The sequence below is a fragment of the Schistocerca serialis genome, chromosome 4 (assembly GCF_023864345.2).
Source record: "Schistocerca serialis cubense isolate TAMUIC-IGC-003099 chromosome 4, iqSchSeri2.2, whole genome shotgun sequence".
Taxonomy (NCBI): Eukaryota; Metazoa; Arthropoda; class Insecta; order Orthoptera; family Acrididae; genus Schistocerca; species Schistocerca serialis.
This window is the reverse complement of record NC_064641.1, coordinates 253,747,038-253,767,057: the sequence shown is the minus strand read 5'-3', so window position 1 is coordinate 253,767,057 and position 20,020 is coordinate 253,747,038. Positions and strand designations below refer to the sequence as shown.

General features: G+C 39.1%; 1 protein-coding gene across 1 annotated transcript in view; it reads right to left on the bottom strand.

Annotated features, from left to right (window-relative positions):
* The window catches only part of LOC126473863 (TGF-beta-activated kinase 1 and MAP3K7-binding protein 1-like), a 100,228-nt gene extending 83,334 nt beyond the window's left edge, over positions 1-16,894 (bottom strand). The window contains exon 1 of the mRNA XM_050101192.1: positions 16,743-16,894. The gene's annotated coding sequence lies outside the window, so the exon portion shown is untranslated. The remainder of the gene's footprint in view (positions 1-16,742) is intronic.
* Positions 16,895-20,020: the final 3,126 nt, after the last annotated feature.

Below are 20,020 nucleotides of genomic sequence, written 5' to 3'. Positions count from 1 at the left end.
AGATCGCTCCCCACACCATGATGCCGGGTGTTGGCCCTGTGTGCCTCGGTCGTATGCAGTCCTGATTGTGGCGCTCACCTGCACGGCGCCAAACACGCATATGACCATCATTGGCACCAAGGCAGAAGTGACTCTCATCGCTGAAGACGACACGTCTCCATTCGTCCCTCCATTCACGCCTGTCGCGACACCACTGGAGGCGGGCTGCACGATGTTGGAGCGTGAGCGGAAGACGGCCTAACGGTGTGCGGGACCGTAGCCCAGCTTCATGGAGACGGTTGCGAATGGTCCTCGCCGATTCCCCAGGAGCAACAGTGCCCCTAATTTGCTGGGAAGTGGTGGTGCGGTCCCCTACGGCACTGTGTAGGATCCTACGGTCTTGGCGTGCATCCGTGCGTCGCTGCGGTCCGGTCCCAGGTCGACGGGCACGTGCACCTTCCGCCGACCACTGGCGACAACATCGATGTACTGTGGAGACCTCACGCCCCACGTGTTGATCAATTCGGCGGTACGTCCACCCGGCCTCCCGCATGCCCACTATACGCCCTCGCTCAAAGTCCGTCAACTGCACATACGGTTCACGTCCACTCTGTCGCGGCATGCTACCAGTGTTAAAGACTGCGATGGAGCTCCGTATGCCACGGCAAACTGGCTGACACTGACGGCGGCGGTGCACAAATGCTGCGCAGCTAGCGCCATTCGACGGCCAACACCGCGGTTCCTGGTGTGTCCGCTGTGCCGTGCGTGTGATCATTGCTTGTACAGCCCTCTCGCAGTGTCCGGAGCAAGTATGGTGGGTCTGACACACCGGTGTCAGTGTGTTCTTTTTTCCATTTCCAGGAGTGTAGATGCTGTGGCATATTACTTGTTCATTTTCCACCAGTAGTTAGGCGCAGTTCAAAGTTAAAAAAGTCAAATCAAGTAGCATGACAGATTATTATGCCTTAGGATTAAATAAATGATAGTTAAAATGTAAATAATTCACTGCTTCGACGAAGAAACAGATGTTAATGTACTCCATTCCAGAATGCTACTGCCATTCATACACCAGACGAAAATGTAATCCATAGCTGCTTCCCATTGTGACACATTTCTTCAAGGCTTCCAACATAGCTTCTTGATTCAGATTCCTAATTTATATAGATGACCTCAGTTGCATGTAAAGAGCAAAACTACCTGTGACATCAACCTCAGGAAACTTTTGTTTCAAAACAGTGCACAGATATTTTACATTTTGTTTTTGTTTGTTCGTTTGCACACTCCGTTTCCACGAAAAGCAGCAAATTCTGTTTCGAAGTACAACACACTGTTTTTACATGCTGTTAGCAGGTGGTGAAGAAATCCATGAGATATAACTGATATTCAGTCTGTATTAGACACACCTACTTCACTTTTCCCTGCTGGAAAACCCAACGATTTATCAATGTTTTGGGATTTAAATTCAATATAGCCTGCAACGCATTTCAGCAAATCTGAAAGAATCTTCTTCTTCTCCTTCTTTATTGTCACCTTGTCCCACGTCACATAGAGTTGGCGTTGCTCTTCTGGATCCTTCTCCTCCATAGTGCTCTATCCATTGCCTCTTCCTTCTTCCATCCTTTCTCCCTTAGGTCCCCGGATATCTTATCCTTCCACCTTGTCTTCAGTCTTCCTCTCCTTCTCACTCCTTCAATCTTTATATCTTCAACTCTGTTTCTGATATACTCTCCCCCTTTTCTCTGTAAGTGTCCGTACCACCTTAGTCTGCTCTCTTGTATCTTTTCCCCCATGGGTCCCACTTTCACAGCTCCTCTAACAAATTCATTTCTAATCCTGTCCTTCCTTGTTACCCCACACATCCACCTCAGCATCCTCATTTCCGCCACTTCCATCTTCCTTTCCTGGGCTACTGTGATTGGGCATGTCTCTGCCCCGCACATCATAGCAGGCCTTACCACCAACTTGTACACTTTTCCTTTCAACCCAGTGCTCACACAACACTCCACTCATTTTCCTCCAGTTGTTCCAACCGCAATTTATTCAGTGTTGTATTTCGCTTTCCAGTCCTCCGTCCCTCTGTATGTACGACCCCAAGTATTTAAATTTGCAGACTGATTTCAGCTCATCATCTGAAAGAATATCCAAGATTAAAGAGTCATTGCACACCATTCTCACATCTGTTAATAAATTTTCTTTAACTTTCACAGCTTATGGCATTCCTCACACTTATATTTAACCAACACCATTTACACGTAATGTTGGTATAGTATTTTATTAAGATGCGTCATTGACATAATGAACATTGTTGGTTCGAAGCTTCTCACGTGTTTTTTCAATTTTATTTTTATATATTTATTAAAATAACTACCATTATTATTATTATTATTATTATTATTATTATTATTATTATTGAATTAATTAGTTGGAATGTAATTTTTTATTTTTAATAATTTGCCACAACATTTTAATCATCATATTAAATTTTTTATTTGCTCTTTTTCATTTGGAATCTATATCTATGTGGTTTTAATTATTTTTTATATATTAACTTTGTTTTAATTTCCATTTTATCATTTCATATTTTCATCCATGTTATTGCATTCTATTCCTCATGTTGCTTGTATTTTGTTTTATTCATAATCCCTTCTTTCATTTAAATCTTTGCGTGTGTTGTTTTGTCCACAGCGCAATACAAGTTTCTGTTTTAAGTGTCTGCAAGATGATGACCATCCAAAGAGATGAACTTCTTGTAACAAAAAACACATCTTTGACACCACTGCACAGCCAGTATAAAGGGATTATTTTGTCTTTTATTTTGCAGCCAACAGATCTGCATTTCCTTATATTTAAATACTGTGATAGATAACTAAAAATAATCAAAATTATATCTACAAAGATTACAAACAAACGGCAAATGATATGAAGACAAAATGAGAGCAAATAAAATAGTATGATGATTAAAGTGATGTACCAGAAATAAAAAAAAAGTTAAACCAATTAACTGAATAAAAATAATAATCAAAGTTATTTTGATAAACATTTAAAAATAAAAATGGATGAATACCTGTCAAGATTTGAACCAACAATCTTTAGCATAACCAGAATAAGTCTTAGCCATTATGCTATGCCACCACTTTGAGAAATAACATTATTTTATGCGTCTAGCCCACCACATAAAATTGTCCATGTATTTGCAAGCAACAGAATAAGATAAGGGTGACAATTAGTAATGATACCGTGCAGGTTAGATCATTCTTTATTTAAAATTTGATGTGAATACAAAAGCACGTTATGTTGCTTTGCAGTGATAGAGTGGACTGAGACCACCTTACAAAGATACGCTTGGCAAGGACACAGTTGATGGTCAAAGAGGTTCCTCTCTCGTGGCGTACCCGCACTTTCATTCATATTGCAAGTGCTCACTTTTGGTTAAACCAAGGTAAGTAATGTTTGTCATCTCTCAAACAACATTAATGAATTGTGCCAAGGCTGCAGTTACAATAATCCTTGCTCATATTGACACAAAATGAGTTGTTTTCCTTGTATGTACCATGATTTCCATGTTTTGCTACATGCACAGGTTTTGTGCATGCTGCGCCGGCACGCAAGGACATCTGGGAATTTTTTGTTCACCAAGGACTGGAATGGCCTACCTCCTTTTTTATATACCTTGACCTGGCCATAGATACACTTAGTGCTACCCATGCGATGTAGTGCCAGGTCTCTACATTACAATAATTTTCAGTTATCAACTACAGGAAATTGCATATATGCAGTGTGTTTTACACAAGCATTGAGAACTAAAGCACAATCCACAAATGAAAGCACATTTCCTGAGTAGGAATTCGGGAAAGTTACAGAACAGGGTAGGGCTTAATCACATGACATTTGCATTCACGGTCATGGTACATTCTGTGGACAGAAAACGTCCATTTTCGTCTTGAAGGACATATTTAAGCACAGAATTTCAGAGTATGGGCAACAGAAAATCCACATGCACATCAACTGGTACCACTTCAGTCTGCAATAGTGACTGTGTGGTGCAGGTTGACAGCATTGTTTATCTTAGGACCGCATTTTTTTGAGAAGATGAGTTCTGTGGGTCCTCTCACCTGTATCATCACTGGTAAACACATTCCAATCCTTGAACAGCATGGTTGTTTGAGCAGGATCATTTATTTGCAGGATGGCACTCCTCCACAGATTGCACAGCCAGTGGAGTGGACAATGCAGAGGCATTTCAGAAATGCTAAAATTATCAGCTGCCATTTCCCTACAGCCTAGCTGTCCAGATCACCTGGTCTTAATCTGTGTGACTTCTGGCTGTGGGGTTATCTGAAAGATGTGTTTTGTTCTGCATCAATAATATGATGCACAAATTGAAATCATTCTGGGCAGTGGTGCTCTTTCTACACTATTTTGGAACTGGAACTTGAATTATGGACACCCTGCACGTGTCCCAAAATCCTACTGTAAATTGACATCAGTGACATGGGACTGTAACTCAGTAGATTACTCCCATTCCCTTTCCAGAGTATTGGTGTGGCCTGTGCAACTTTCCAGTTTTCAGGTGCAGTCCTTTCATCAAGCCAGTGGTTGTATATGATTGCTAAGTGTGGAACTATTATTCGGCACACTGTGAAAGGAACCTAAGTGGTATACAATCTGGCCTGGAAGACATACCTTTATTAAGTGATTTAAGTTGCTTCACTAGCCGAGGGTACTGACTTCTAAGTTTCTCAGCCGTTCTTAATTCAAAATCTGGAATATTTACCTAGTCTTCTTGGGTAAAAGTAACTTCAGAAAACCACGTTCAGTAACTCCACGTTAGTGGCATGTCATCGGTAACATTACCATTGCTATTGTGTAGTGAAGGCAGTGATCGTGCCTTGCCATTGGTGTACTTTACATACAACCAGGCTCTCTGGATTTTCTGCCAGATTTCGAGACAAAGATTCAGTATGGAAACAGTTAAAAATATCTCACTTTGAAGTTCGCGTAGAACTTTGACCTTCTGCAAAACATTGTCAGTCTTGGCGATTTTGCATTCTTTTACATTTTGCACACTTTTTTCATTGCTTCTATTTAACCTGTTTAACGTATCATACATTGGGGAATACAAGTTCAAAAATATTAAGACAAGTAGATTTTGTAGTGAATAACACATTAAAGTGTATGTTTGTGAATTAACACTGGAAAACATTTCACTTTTAATTATAATTTTTGTTGTGCCTGTCTGCAACACATGTCATCTTTATAGTGAGTAGCAATCTATACTTTTCCTGATTTTGTTCATCTTTAAGGAAGAATGACTTCATTGCTCAAAAATGTGCTGTAGGAATAATATGTGGTGTTCACACACAATCGTGTTGTAGACAACAGTTTAAGGAGGCAGGCATTTTGACAACTGCTTCACAGTATATTTATTCCACCATGGAGTCTGTTGTAAATAATCCACTGCAGTTCAAAAGGAACAATGATGTACATAATTACAGCATCAGAAGAAAAAATGTCATTCATTACTCCACACCAAAGTTTTCTCCAGCATAAAAAAGAGGTGCACAATGCTGCACTAAATTTTTCAATGACTTACCCAGTGGTATAAAATGTCTGACAGAAAGCATACAGTAAAATATGAAAACAAACTGACAACGTTTCTCTTTGATAACTCCTACTATCCCACAGAAGAATTTCTGTTATTGTAATGTGTAAAATATGGTGGATAGGAATCACTATTTCACATCTGTATATCTTACTTATAAAAGACATAACTTCTGCATTTAGCCATATTTATATTTTACTTTTTGATGTGAATGTGAAATGACTGACCCCACATCATTACAATTTATCATTCAAATGATAAGTAACTACTCAACCAACCTTGGGGGATCAGTTCCACCTTTAATTAGTTTATTTGGTATAAATCTCCCAATTGCCATCCACACCATTTTGCCAATGACACTATTTCTTAGCATTTAAGCCACATGTGGTCTACGCTTACATAGTTTGTTTCGAAGGAATGGAGTCTGTCTCTTAGGAAAACATCAAGTGAAGTTGTATCTGCTTTTTAAAGTAGATATACTCTGGTTTTTATGGTATTCAGTCTCACTACAATGACCTTGTTGTCACTAATCTCTGTGTCTGTCATGATGCTTCCTATCTGCCTAGGATTATTTGTTGCTAAGATACAAAGTATGTTCTCACAACCATTTACAGTTGGAGTAGGCATGTGAACTAGCTGTTGAAAATAATTTTCAGAGAAAGCATTTTTAACACAATTTTGGATGATGTTTTATGTCCATTACTAACTTTAAACGTGTTTTTTTATACCAACTTATCAATGGTATACAGACTCTCAAGTTTTCTTTGAACCTATTAATAAGTGTATGCTCTCTATAAGGTGGCCCCAAGAAATCTATTGGCACATAGTACCGTACAAAAGTGAGAAATAGATCTGGAGGTCTGGAACAGTCCCGGCTGGTGGGTCACAGTTTTTCTACCATATGCATTCCAGATATGCTTTATAGAATTCAGATACTGAGACCCAGTTTGCCAGTACTGTAGTGGATAGCAGCACCTGCAAGAAATTGATCCATCCCATCATCTCAATGTGGATGGACATTATCACCCAGCAAAATGTATTCTGGATCACTTGCAGCTTTGAAGTCACATATTTGGTTGCAGTAGCACACATCTCGAAACTTTTCTTCACCAGGGACCCATCACCAACAAACCAGACAATTTCCACTGTGTTCATGTGTCTGATGATTCCAACTTTGGTTGCCATGGTTCTGATGCTACAATGCTGTTCCAAATCTAAACTGCTGTAAAATCAGAATAAAGAGCCTCCTGCACACTTTAAGCAACAATGTTATGTCCAAAGCATATCATATTGGTGAGTTACAGTTGTCAGTTGTCTTGAGTAACTATAGTTTGTCCTTACACTGTGAATTCAGTGATGCATTTCTGTTTCAGGCAAATCTGAATGAGTTTGGGAACACATAAACTTAGAACTATGAGTTTTAAGTGTAGGGCAATGTTAACATGCTCCAGATTGGTGTGACACAAAGTTCTAATGTTTTCAGCATGGCATACAGAGACCATCAAGCAAAAATTTCATTTGTCTCCTTAGAATTCTGACATGTAAGAACAGAGAATCACAAACAATGTATACGGGGCATTCAAAAAGAAATGAGCCAGAGGCATAATTACAGAAACGAGTACCTATATGTTAGAAGTATTGACCCTGGCTCTTGAGACACTTTTCCCACTGGGACACAAGGCAGTGAAAAGAAAACAGGAGAAAAAATTGAAAAATACATCCAACTGGTTGAGGAAGTCAAGGACATGTGGCATCAGGATAAAGTTGACATTATACCAATTATACTATCAACCACAGGAGTGATACCACACAATATCCACCAGTACATCAATGCAATACAGCTACATCCAAACTTATATATACAACTACAGAAATCCGTAATTATTGATACATGTTCAATCACGCGGAAGTTCCTAAATGCAATATAACATATACCGTACAGTTAAAAGGAAATCACGCTTGATCAAGGTCCGCGTCACTTTCCATTTTTGACCAGACATAACGTCTGATAAAAGAAAGAAAGAATAATAATAATAACAATAATAAACAAATAAATAAATCTTTATTACTGGGGGCATTTCTCATTTGATGAAGACTGATGTACAGAAATTGTTGCAAGTACAACAGTCTCAAAAGTGTGTAGTTTTCTTCCTTTTAAAAAAGTGAAAATGTTACATAGCAGCAGGAATGTATGTTAATTTTCCCTGTGAACAGCTCATTTATGAAATAAAGGACTAGTAGAAAACAAAGAGTCAAACTTAATAGACTGGAATATTGTATGTTCTGTTATTCTCAGTTTGTGCAGAAGGTTCAGCAGGTCCTTTTTTGCTTTATATTGTGGAGCTATGATCCCACCATGTAAGGAAGTGGAACTAACGCTATAATATTTTCATTCTTCCTATATAATTCAAAATCACACAATACCAACAGAATAATTTTCATGTTAGCTTCTATTAGGACAACACTTTACAGGTCCTATTTGGCTTTCTCTGTAGAAAATCATTAAAAGGTAACAGGATATTAACACTATCCAGCATATACCTATACAAACTCCTATGATGGACAAACTTCAAGTATGCTACCTATAAATCAAGATAAGAAGAAACACAACCATGACACAAAGAAATGGAACCTCTTCCTTGTGCCCATACACAACACCATGGAATACAAATCAAAGCCACCATATGCAGGACCAAAAGCCCTGGAAAAACTCTCATCATATTTGAGAGAGAGACAATAAAAATATTTTCAAAAACTATCCCAAAATCTTTTTGATAGTAAATTGTTACAATAGTATAAACAATTTTATGTACCTACAGTTTAAGACAAATTGCAACACAATTACTGAATCAAAAAGAAATTGAAGACTCCAAGTAAAAACCGGGGCAAGTCCATTTAATTAGGAAATGAATTATGAATTATAACACATTCTGACAGCCAGCTGTTGGTACTACAAGGCAATTAATAAGACTGTCAAATGATGTGGCAAGTCACTTTTAGTGGCAACAGAAAAAAGTTCTGTGTTGGTCTTCTCCTGGAAAGAATGGGACAAGTCCAATGTTGCTTCCACTGTTTACATTACACCTATTGGGTTGCAACTGTTGATGTGATTGGTCAAGTTTCTTACTCAGTGTTGTTTCTTACATTAATAGTGCTTAGTCTGCAGTGTAATAGTATTGTGACTCATTACTGCAAGATGAAGGTGAGAAGCCATTTTTTAATCAATTAGCTGAAAAGAGAAAAAGCTATAATAGAATGTGTAATGTTTGAAGAGACCTTATGTCTTCTGAGTTTGGCAGTCACTGCAAATGTTCACTGTTGGAATGTTTCAAACAACTCAAGTGCCAGAAACAAGAAGAGCTTATCAAGAACTTTAATTTTTTGGGTAACTGAAATGAACAATCTTCTTATTTAACCAGCTTCATTTCTGTGACACTATTTGCTCACAGAAGGTCAAGGCATGACAATTTCAGTGTCAGAGCTTGAACTTTTCTGCACCATAAGAATCAAATGAAATGATACCATGAGTGAAATTCCTGCTTGCCAAAAGGCCGGCATTGCTTTCATGGGATAGCAAAGTTCAGACTGTACAATCGAGTATGAAGATACTGGAATATCTCTCAAGGACAAAAGAGGCATGCATGCTAATCAGCCTTGGAAACTATCCATAGAAAAAGAGGCAAGCATTATAAACTTCATAGGTGCTTTAAGGGAAGAAAGGACCACTACGACAAGGGAAAGAGAGGCAGAATTTACCTTCCAGAATAATTATCAATTAAAAGACACCATGAGCTATATAAATAAAAGTACCCTGAACTTCCTGTTGCATGTGGGATACACCGTAAAATATTTAGCAGCAAATTCAACTCATCATTTGGGTAACCAAATACTGATACCTCCTCAACATATGACAAATTTCAAGTAGTATTAAAAGGTTTTAATGTAAATATTTAACAAAATATCTCTGAAAAAGAAAAGAAATTACAAATAAAATTAAAATAATTAGTATGGAAGGCCAGGTCCACAAACTAAAAGCCTTTACGTTTTATCCAAGACAGCAAAAAAGTAGGTAAGAAAGTAAAAAGATAGTAGAAAATGAAGCAGTATGGATAAATTATCAGAAAACCCTACCCCTGTCAAATACCAGCACTAATGATATTTATTACAAGTGTCAATTATCATTTTACAGTTTCAAAATTCATCAAACATCCACACTCCCTCCAAATTGCTGCTTGCATTCCATGTGATGTTGCATTCCGGCCCGAGATGCTGGAGTTGGCAGTTGTGCATGTGTGTGTGTGTGTGTGTGTGTGTGTGTGTGTGTGTGTTTTTTTTTTTTTTTTTTTTTTTTTTTTTTTTTTTTTTTTTTTTTTTTACTGACGAAGGCTGTGGCTGAAAGCTATATGCGAGTCTCTTTTTAATCATGCCTGTCTGCGACTTGACATGTCTTTTTTACGATACGTAGTTATCTATCTTTTCCTACATTGTTATATTCAGCAGTGGTGTAATATTTTTACACTTGCACTGGAAGGGAAGAAAGGAATGAATGGATCTTCATTCCTTTATTTCTTTTTTAAATCTGTGACTCAAGCTCAGAACAGCATAAGAACTATGCAGTGTTCTTATACTTCCACTATGTCATTCACATCATTAAGAGATCAGATAGCATCAAAATTGTATTTCTAATATGAGGACACCCTTACTTGTAAAGTGGTAAACACTTTGGTTTGATAAAAAGAAGACTACTGCAGAGTTACCAAAAGACTAAGTAAATGCTTTTCTAACCACAGGATAGAATCCAAGGCCTTACCAAATCGTTGCTGTTCAACAGGGAATTATACAAAATTGAATGACCTTTTTAAAAACAGCCAAAGTGTTCTTTCAGGACACAATGATTCAGAGAAGCTCTGGTTGTGAAGACAAATACAGGACTACTTACAATGGATCCTGGACGCAAGTAGATTTGGAAAGTTTTGGTGGTTTACAACTAGACATCAAGTCTGAGAGTCAACTGCAACAACATGATGAATTCTTATCGCCTCATTGAGCATATACTGGTAGCCACCAACAGTACCCGCATTTCAACAGCTGCCATCCCATGCACATCACAAAATCCCTCCAATACAGCCTAGCGAGCAGTGTACGGTATATATGCAGTGATGAGAACTCCCTTGCCCAGGCCTTCACATACAGGCAATACCCCCAAACCTAGTCCTGTGCCATAGCCTCACACACCCCCAACCTTCCCACCACTGCCAAGAATCAGCAACAAAGGAGTGGTCCCTTGTCACCCAGTATCACCCTGGACTGGTAAAACTGTAACATATCCTTCGCCAGAGCTTTGATTGCTTCTCATCCTGCCCTGAAATGACGGACGTTCTACTCAAGATCCTTCTCAACCCTTCTAAAGTGGTGTTCTGCTGCCCACCCAACCTACACAACATCCTAATCCATCCCTATGCCACATCCACTCCCAAACTCTTGCCACATGGGTGTGAGGTGTAAGATCTGCCCAATCCACCCACTCAGGACCTTCTACACCAGACCTGTTGCAGGTTTATCTTATTCCATCAGAAGCTGGGCCAGTCCTGTCACAGGCTTATCCCACTCCATAGAGGAAAGGCCACTTGTTAAAGCAGCTGCTGAGAACACTGCAAAGTATGACAACCAACCAGCTGTCCAGCAGGATGACCGGCCATTTCCAAATTGTTGCCAAGAACAAAACTGATGACCTGGTAATACAAGATGCAGCTGAGCACAACATGCTCAGTTTCAATGGCTGCTTTACAACCAGACCATCTGGATCTTTCACTCCACCACCAGTTTCTCTGAACTGTGTAGATGGAAGTTATTTTTACAACACATCCTCCACTTTTGTAATTGTCCTGGCCTAATCTCATGTAATCTATTGTTCCTGCACCCCCCACCCAACAGTTTCCCCTTCCTCCATCCTGTTAGACCCTCCCAATTCATGCCCCCACACCCCCTTCAGTGTGCATCGCTCCCCACCGGCCACTACAATCATGCACTACATGCCAGACCCATATAGCTGCTACAACTCCCTCCCACACTCCTAGCTTGCAAACTGGCTGCCTCCCTCTTAGCCACTCATCTCCAGTCCCTCTCCCTGCCTCCCTCTACTCACCCCATCCAACACAACTGCCACCACAGCCAGTCCACCTGCCGAAATACAGCATTGGTCCAGTCAGTTCCATGTCCTTTAATCCAAATAAATTTATTTTCCATCAGATTATGCATTTTAGCTAGCTGTTGATAGACATCAGACAGGCAATTTAAAATCCTCAGATATTTAGGAACAAAGTAAAAGAAGTGCCTTATTAACCAACTTATCTATAATTCATCAGAATACTCGGACTTGTAGATGTAACTTTCAGTTAATGCTAATTCTCATATTGAACAGGTTAAAACTGATAGTCATCTGGGTAAAGTTGCATACATGCTTAGTTTAAAATACAGGGTGTTTCAAAAATGACCGGTATATTTGAAACGGCAATAAAAACTAAACGAGCAGCGATAGAAATACACCGTTTGTTGCAATACGCTTGGGACAACAGTACATTTTCAGGCGGACAAACTTTCGAAATTACAGTAGTTACAATTTTCAACAACAGATGGCGCTGCAAGTGATGCGAAAGATATAGAAGACAACGCAGTCTGTGGGTGCGCCATTCTGTATGTTGTCTTTCTGCTGTAAGCGTGTGCTGTTCACAACGTGCAAGTGTGCTGTGGACAACATGGTTTATTCCTTAGAACAGAGGATTTTTCTGGTGTTGGAATTCCACCGCCTAGAACACAGTGTTGTTGCAACAAGACGAAGTTTTCAACGGAGGTTTAATGTAACCAAAGGACCGAAAAGCGATACAATAAAGGATCTGTTTGAAAAATTTCAACGGACTGGGAACGTGACGGATGAACGTGCTGGAAAGGTAGGGCGACCGCGTACGGCAACCACAGAGGGCAACGCGCAGCTAGTGCAGCAGGTGATCCAACAGTGGCCTCGGGTTTCCGTTCGCCGTGTTGCAGCTGCGGTCCAAATGACGCCAACGTCCACGTATCGTCTCATGCGCCAGAGTTTACACCTCTATCCATACAAAATTTAAACGCGGCAACCCCTCAGCGCCGCTACCATTGCTGCACGAGAGACATTCGCTAACGATATAGTGCACAGGACTGATGACGGCGATATGCATGTGGGCAGCATTTGGTTTACTGACGAAGCTTATTTTTACCTGGACGGCTTCGTCAATAAACAGAACTGGCGCATATGGGGAACCGAAAAGCCCCATGTTGCAGTCCCATCGTCCCTGCATCCTCAAAAAGTACTGGTCTGGGCCGCCATTTCTTCCAAAGGAATCATTGGCCCATTTTTCGGATCCGAAACGATTACTGCATCATGCTATCTGGACATTCTTCATGAATTTGTGGCGGTACAAACTGCCTTAGACGACACTGCGAACACCTCGTGGTTTATGCAAGATGGTGCCCGGCCACATCGCACGGCCAACGTCTTTAATTTCCTGAATGAATATTTCGATGATCGTGTGATTGCTTTGGGCTATCCGAAACATGCAGGAGGCGGCGTGGATTGGCCTCCCTATTCGCCAGACATGAACCCCTGTGACTTCTTTCTGTGGGGACACTTGAAAGACCAGGTGTACCGCCAGAATCCAGAAACAATTGAACAGCTGAAGCAGTACATCTCATCTGCATGTGAAGCCATTCCGCCAGACACGTTGTCAAAGGTTTCGGGTAATTTCATTCAGAGACTACGCCATATTATTGCTACGCATGGTGGATATGTGGAAAATATCGTACTATAGAGTTTCCCGGACCGCAGCGCCATCTGTTGTTGAAAATTGTAACTACTGTAATTTCGAAAGTTTGTGTGCCTGAAAATTTACTGTTGTCCCAAGCATATTGCAACAAACGGTGTATTTCTATCGCTGCTCGTTTAGTTTCTATTGCCGTTTCAAATATACCGGTCATTTTTGAAACACCCTGTATAAGATGATAATAGCAGTTGAGTAGTTCAAGAGGATGTGCAGATGACTTTTTTTCTTCCTGTTCTTCTTCTTTGTCTTCTAACTGCTGATGATACAAACATCATTATTAATTCAGTCAATGAAACTCCAATAGAAAATGACACAAATAATGACTTTGGAAAAATTATTGATTAGTTTTCTGTGAATGAGCTTGCTCTGGACTTTGAAAAAACATGGTACATCCAATTTTCTACTACAAGGAGTACAGTTCCTTCAATAAATATAACACATCAACAGAAGTCGATAGCCAGGGTAGAGCATACTAAGTTCTTGTATGAACATATAGATGAGAATCTTAATTGGAAAATTCATATCTTGAATCTCCCAAAGCAACTAGGTTCAGCAACTTTTACAATCAGAATAATTGCCAATTTTGAGGATATAGAAATTAGCAAGCTAACATACTTTGCATATTTTCACTCTCTGATGTCATATCTCAACACTTAGGCAAAAAGTGTTCACTCATCAAAAGAGAATGGTTAGAATAACGTGCGAGGCTCATAATCACACATCTTGTAGGCATCTGTTTAAAAGGAAATTTGTTCTCAACAACATGGACCAGTTTTAAAAACAACATGACATTCATGATTGTAATACCATAGGAAAGAAAGACTTACACTATCTTCTACTTAAACTATCTTTGACACAGAAAGGGGTAAAATATGCCGCTGTACAACTTTTTGATAAATTACCATATGAAATAAAATGTTTGACAGACAGCAGTAATAGTTTTACAAATAAATTGAAATCATATCTCCTTCACAGCTCCTTCTATACTGTAGAGGAATTTTTGAATAGGAATAAATAAATCTATATGTATAATATACGAATTTTGCCATTTAAGGGAATTGGATAAGTAACAAAAAAATTAAAAGACCTTGATCCATGTGTGCATTTCTTATACTCTTGCCACATTACACATCATAACAGTTACTGTGAGCTTGATCAATGGAACACATAACTAACTAACTAAATAGTAGCTTTTCTACCACCAAATGTATACAAAAAAGGAGGAGGAGAACGTTGTGCCACCTGCATATCAATAAGTGATAGGGGTTTCACTTCAAGGCAGGCTGGAAATGAAAGAAAAAGCTTTAGGAAACTAAAAATAAATAAATATTTTTTTTTATGTGATATAAAAATGAAAGAACAAGAAAATGTGAAAGCAGTCCAAACAAGAAAATATGAAAGCAGTCCATTCAATAGCATACATCTGTGAAATCAGAATCAGCTGTTGTTAAGTAAATTCAATAACATGTTGCTAGGTATGCTTTCCATAAGTACTAAACAAGATTCCAGAATGAGAAAATTTTTTACTAAACATGATGTTGCTGCTCAAGGAGAACATCAGCCTCACTGAAGGCATCCAGCATGTGACGAGGGTTCATGCAATTTCACAATGCCAGTTTCAGCTGGTCCAAATCAAGTTCAGTTGGATTCATATCAGCACAGGCTTTTCCATGCAGCTGACATTTGCCTTCTGAAGAAAGATGTTCAGAATTTGATGGCAACTGGAAGATGGCAATTCTTGAAGCACTTTTATGCACTGCTGATAAGAACTTGGAAACATAATTCAATTTCATTAAGCAGTTAAAATTAGATTTTGTACTAGTTGTGGAATGTAAATTTTTGGTCAGTCCTGTATTGGCCTACAACAAACATTTACTGTGTCTCAGAATTGTGAACAAAATCTTGAAACGGTATTACGTCACATTCAATATTGCTGAGACAAGGAAGTCCAAAACTTCTACCTGTAATATGCGGTAAACATTTTGTTTCTATTGCATTACATTGTAAGTTTCATTGGGAGAGTAAACTGCGCTTACAATGAATGATGAGTTACAATGGCTCTAATGCAGTGCTTTATATATCTATGGCTCTCATGCTTGTTTCAATGAGGGAGTACCTACTCCTTTCATATACATACAGCGTCATTCTATTCTATGGTGACGTCTTTGAATTTAGAATCACTGCTTACATTTTTCCCTTTCTGCTGATGAACTTTCAGTTTAGGAAGCTATTATAATTTTAGACACAATAAGACACGTAAAGCAAGGTAGAGAACGGAATGCTGAATGTAAAATATAGACCTCCAAAGAAAGAAATTTCATACCACATGACAAGATAATAACATATTGGATAAACTACCCACTACCAAACCACCTGTCTGCAGCACAGTTACAAAGAGCATTGGATTAGTCAACAGCAAATTGTCATTAGGCAGACTGTTAATGGGGCTCAAAAGTCTGTTGGGCAATAAAATGTTTTCGTTTTAAAAGTCTGATCAAATGACAAACAAGTCTAGTAACAGCATTAGAAAGCCTTTACAGTGTCAATATGTACAGCTGAAGATACGGAAAAGTTAAATAAAACACAGCATTCAAAACATATCCGAGTAAAATTATACATACAAGCTATCAAAGTTTTGGGAATATTAAATATAATTAATGATTTTGCACTGTCAATTCTAAATATTCTTTGCTATTCATCTGTTAAATCAAGCGCTTTATATTTTCGCTGGTGTTGACGAACGCCTACTGTATTGGAACAGATCCGTCTAATGAACGATAGCAAAATAACTGTTTATTTTGCACATATAATTAGCAAATTAAGTTTTCGTATGGTCTATGCCAATCCCTTCACTACAATCCAAGTATTTCAATTGATTTATTTATATATCTATTTCGGTCAAGAGTCTTGATCGGCCAGACATAGTAAAATTATTGTTTCAGATACACTGTGAAACCAGTTTTCAATGAAATATCGCAATTGTAAAACTAGGCAGAAAAGCGTCGGCTCAAACTGGAAATTCATATTTGCTAGGCTCTCATATCGGGGTAAAGCGTGCAACTACTATATTTTGTTCTCGGTAAACTATCTATCGTTTATGCCTGTCATGCTACCAAGAACTTTCACCAGTCAAGCAATGAAAAAAAATATAATTAACATTTAAAACAGAAAGGATTAACAGAATCTTTTATAGATCTTGTGAGGCCTTTTCTTCTCATTTTCCATATGAATATACTGCAATTGTGACTTCGCAATTGCACCCTACATAAAAGTTTTTTTAAATAACGGCAAGCATGAAAATGACTTACCATCAGCAACGAATTACACGGAAGGGGCAAAAATTTGCAGACAACATACTCTGTCACATTATACTTTTATTTACAAACACATTACACAATGTAAACATGTGAAAACAATTGCAGGCAATAGCAGCCACCCATCAAGATTGCCAACACAATTTTGTTACAGATTCCTATATTAACACAGACAAGTATTTTCTAGGTTGCGCAAAAAATTCAGTTTACATGCATCGTCAGCAATCTGACGTCCAATGTTGGTTATACGACAGCCTTAAACTTTCTCATGCATTAATTTCTTCACCTATAGGAGTAACATTATGTTGCTAATGTACATTTTTCAAAAATGCATATTGCCAATCTTCTACTATCTCGTCGGCTCGTTTTTCTCGTTTCTCTTTGGATCAAATGAAGTACAATCCACAGTCTAACAAACAGTCGCAACCTGTCTCGTTTTTGTTACCCAAGCGATAGCAGCGCTCCAAGTGGCCAGCAAGCAACGCTTCAGAATACGAGATCGAATGAGGGCGAACCTAATGTTTAGATTGATTTGTAACATCATTTTTTTTATGATAGGGAATGTAGGTAGTGCCATAAAATCGACAGTAACTAAAAAATTACAACGCATTTGTGAGTATTTAGTTTCCTAAGGACATTAGGAGATACGAAACGGTGCACGACAGGACAGTTTACTTACGATTCTCTTGTAACGTAGACATTTACTGAATAATGTCGTTTTCCTTTAAGAACAATAAATTGCTAGTAAACACCAGGTGTGCCGACCTTTTACAGAAATACGTCGTATATCAAACCAACAAAGCAGAGTTTGGTTCGCTACACTTTCAGCCTATTCCGTGAATGTGGAAATCTATATGGAATATAATACTGGTACCAACATTATTTAACGTATCGAATCAGCCACGACAACTTTAGCTTAAGGGAAAATCACACAAACGTAATAATAAACCTTCAAACGCAATAAAACTGTTTCCCAGCATCGGTTCACCTCTTACTTTAATAACAGACAGCAAAAGAACATTCTCCAGAATGTCGAGAATGGCTATGATGTAGGGTCTAGGAGGGGCACAGTTAAATGGGGGTGCCCCAGGGATCAGTGCTGCGGCCACACTTGTTCCTTATTTATATACATTATATGCTCTCTAGTATTACAAGTGACTAAAGCTAAATCACAGTAAGACTCAGTTTTTACAGTTTCTAACACAATTTAACAAAACCTGATATTTTAATTTCACAGAATGGGTGTATGGTTACTGAAACTGAACAGTTCAAATTTCTAGGTGTTCAGATAGATAGTAAACTGTCGTGGAAACCCCATGTTTGGAAACCCCATGTTCAGGCTCTTGTTCAAAGACTTCATGCTGCCATTTTTACTATTCGAACAGTATCTGATGTAAGTGATAGTTCGACATGGAAAGTAATCTAGTCTGCTTATTTTCATATGCTCGTGATGTTAGGTATTACATTTTGGAGTAACTCTTCCCATTCTCAAAGGATATTTTTGGCTCAGAAACAGGCAGTTCGGGCAATAAGTGGTGTAAGTTTCCAAATCTCTTATCGGCGCCTGTTCATTAGTTTCTTTATACTGGCGTTGCCCTATCGATATATATATATATATATATATATATATATATATATATATATATATATATATATGTGTGTGTGTGTGTGTGTGTGTGTGTGTGTGTGTGTGTGTGTGTGTGTGTGTGTATTCTTCACTTTCATTTCTTGTTAACAATATCGGCTTATGCCCAAGAATTAGCAGCTTTCACTCAGTTAATATTAGGCAGAAATCTAATCTGCATTTGGATCGCTCTTCTTTGACTCTTCTACAAAAAGGCGTGCAGTATACTGCTGCATCCATTTTTAATACGCTACTACAAGATTTCAAAAATCGTAGCAGTAATTCACGCGCTTTCAAATCGAAACTGAAAGTTCTCTTCATGGCTCACTCTGAGAGGTTGCAGGGCACTCTCACATCTGATTCAGTGTTATGCCACTTCATGTTCTTAGGAAATACGATCTTTACTGTGATTTGACTTCATACATAATGATGAAATGATGAGCAGTAGTTTATGGTCTTGTTTGCGTGCTCTATGGAAGGAAATACGGTAGATTTACGTGTGTTCAAAGGAACAGGGTGCCAACTTAAACGACTGCCGTAAAAGCACGGCGTTGGTGAGCCGACAAAGCTCGTTTTTCTTGGGAACGGTGAGGAGACATTTCCAGACGGCTGCGTGCCGCGGTCGCATTGTGCAAAACACATTAACTTGGCGCTGGACGGGAGGCTGACGTCCAGGTATACGACATAGCCCCGAAAAGTAGCCGACAGCGCACTGTAGGTCGGGAATAAAGCAGAGGATGGGCCCTTGTTAGGGAGCAAGCTGCCAAAAGAAATGTAAACGTTCTGCAAATGTCCATGGAACAGGGGAACTGGCGTCCAGACGTCCAGACTCTGTCTCAAAAGATGTTTGTGAGACCACAAAGCTTTTTACGAGTTTATGGCCGTTCCTTGGAAACTATGAAATGGATGCAACATGGGAGATAACTAGCTGTTTATGGAGGGCTGTTCTTCCACCCAGGAAAGAGGCCATGGAGCTGGATCTTTTTTCCGTTTTCTGCCAATTTACTTTAAAGTCTCTGATTGGTCAAATCGGTTTGCAGTACAAAGACCATTCTCCCAACTTAGAATGCTGGGCTCCAGCTCATATTTGTTTGTGTGAAAGTGGGTGAAGTCAAAAAAGAGAAATGTGCTTTAGGAACTGAGCTGAGGAGGAAGTGGTGAGAAAGGAAGAATGGTCACTCTTGTACAAGTCTCTTGTACTGGCACTTCGCTAGTAAAGAACTTCAGGTCTCTGCCTAAACGGTGAGACTTGTGTCCTTTGCTAGAGTGCGACTTAGAGCCTGTGCCAGTCACCTTCTGAACCATCAGAGGTACTGCTTATATCATCATGGTCACAACGAGTGACGTGTGCATGTACTTATTTGTCTTGAGTCGACCGTCTAAACATTTAACGTATTCTGACACACACAGTCGTGCCACGGAGTCAAATGGATTTGGCAGACCAGCAAACGGGTCCAAATGCACACTGGAATCCATCAGGGTTTCAGAGGCTCATGGGGAAGTACCTGCGTTCTGAATTAACTAAACGCGAGACCGTGTACTTGCATTTTTCGGGAACGCGTATTTAATAACAGATTGCCGCTGTCCAGGACTGCAGTCGCTGTTGCGACGTAGGTCAATAATATATATTTTTCATCACCCTGTTCTT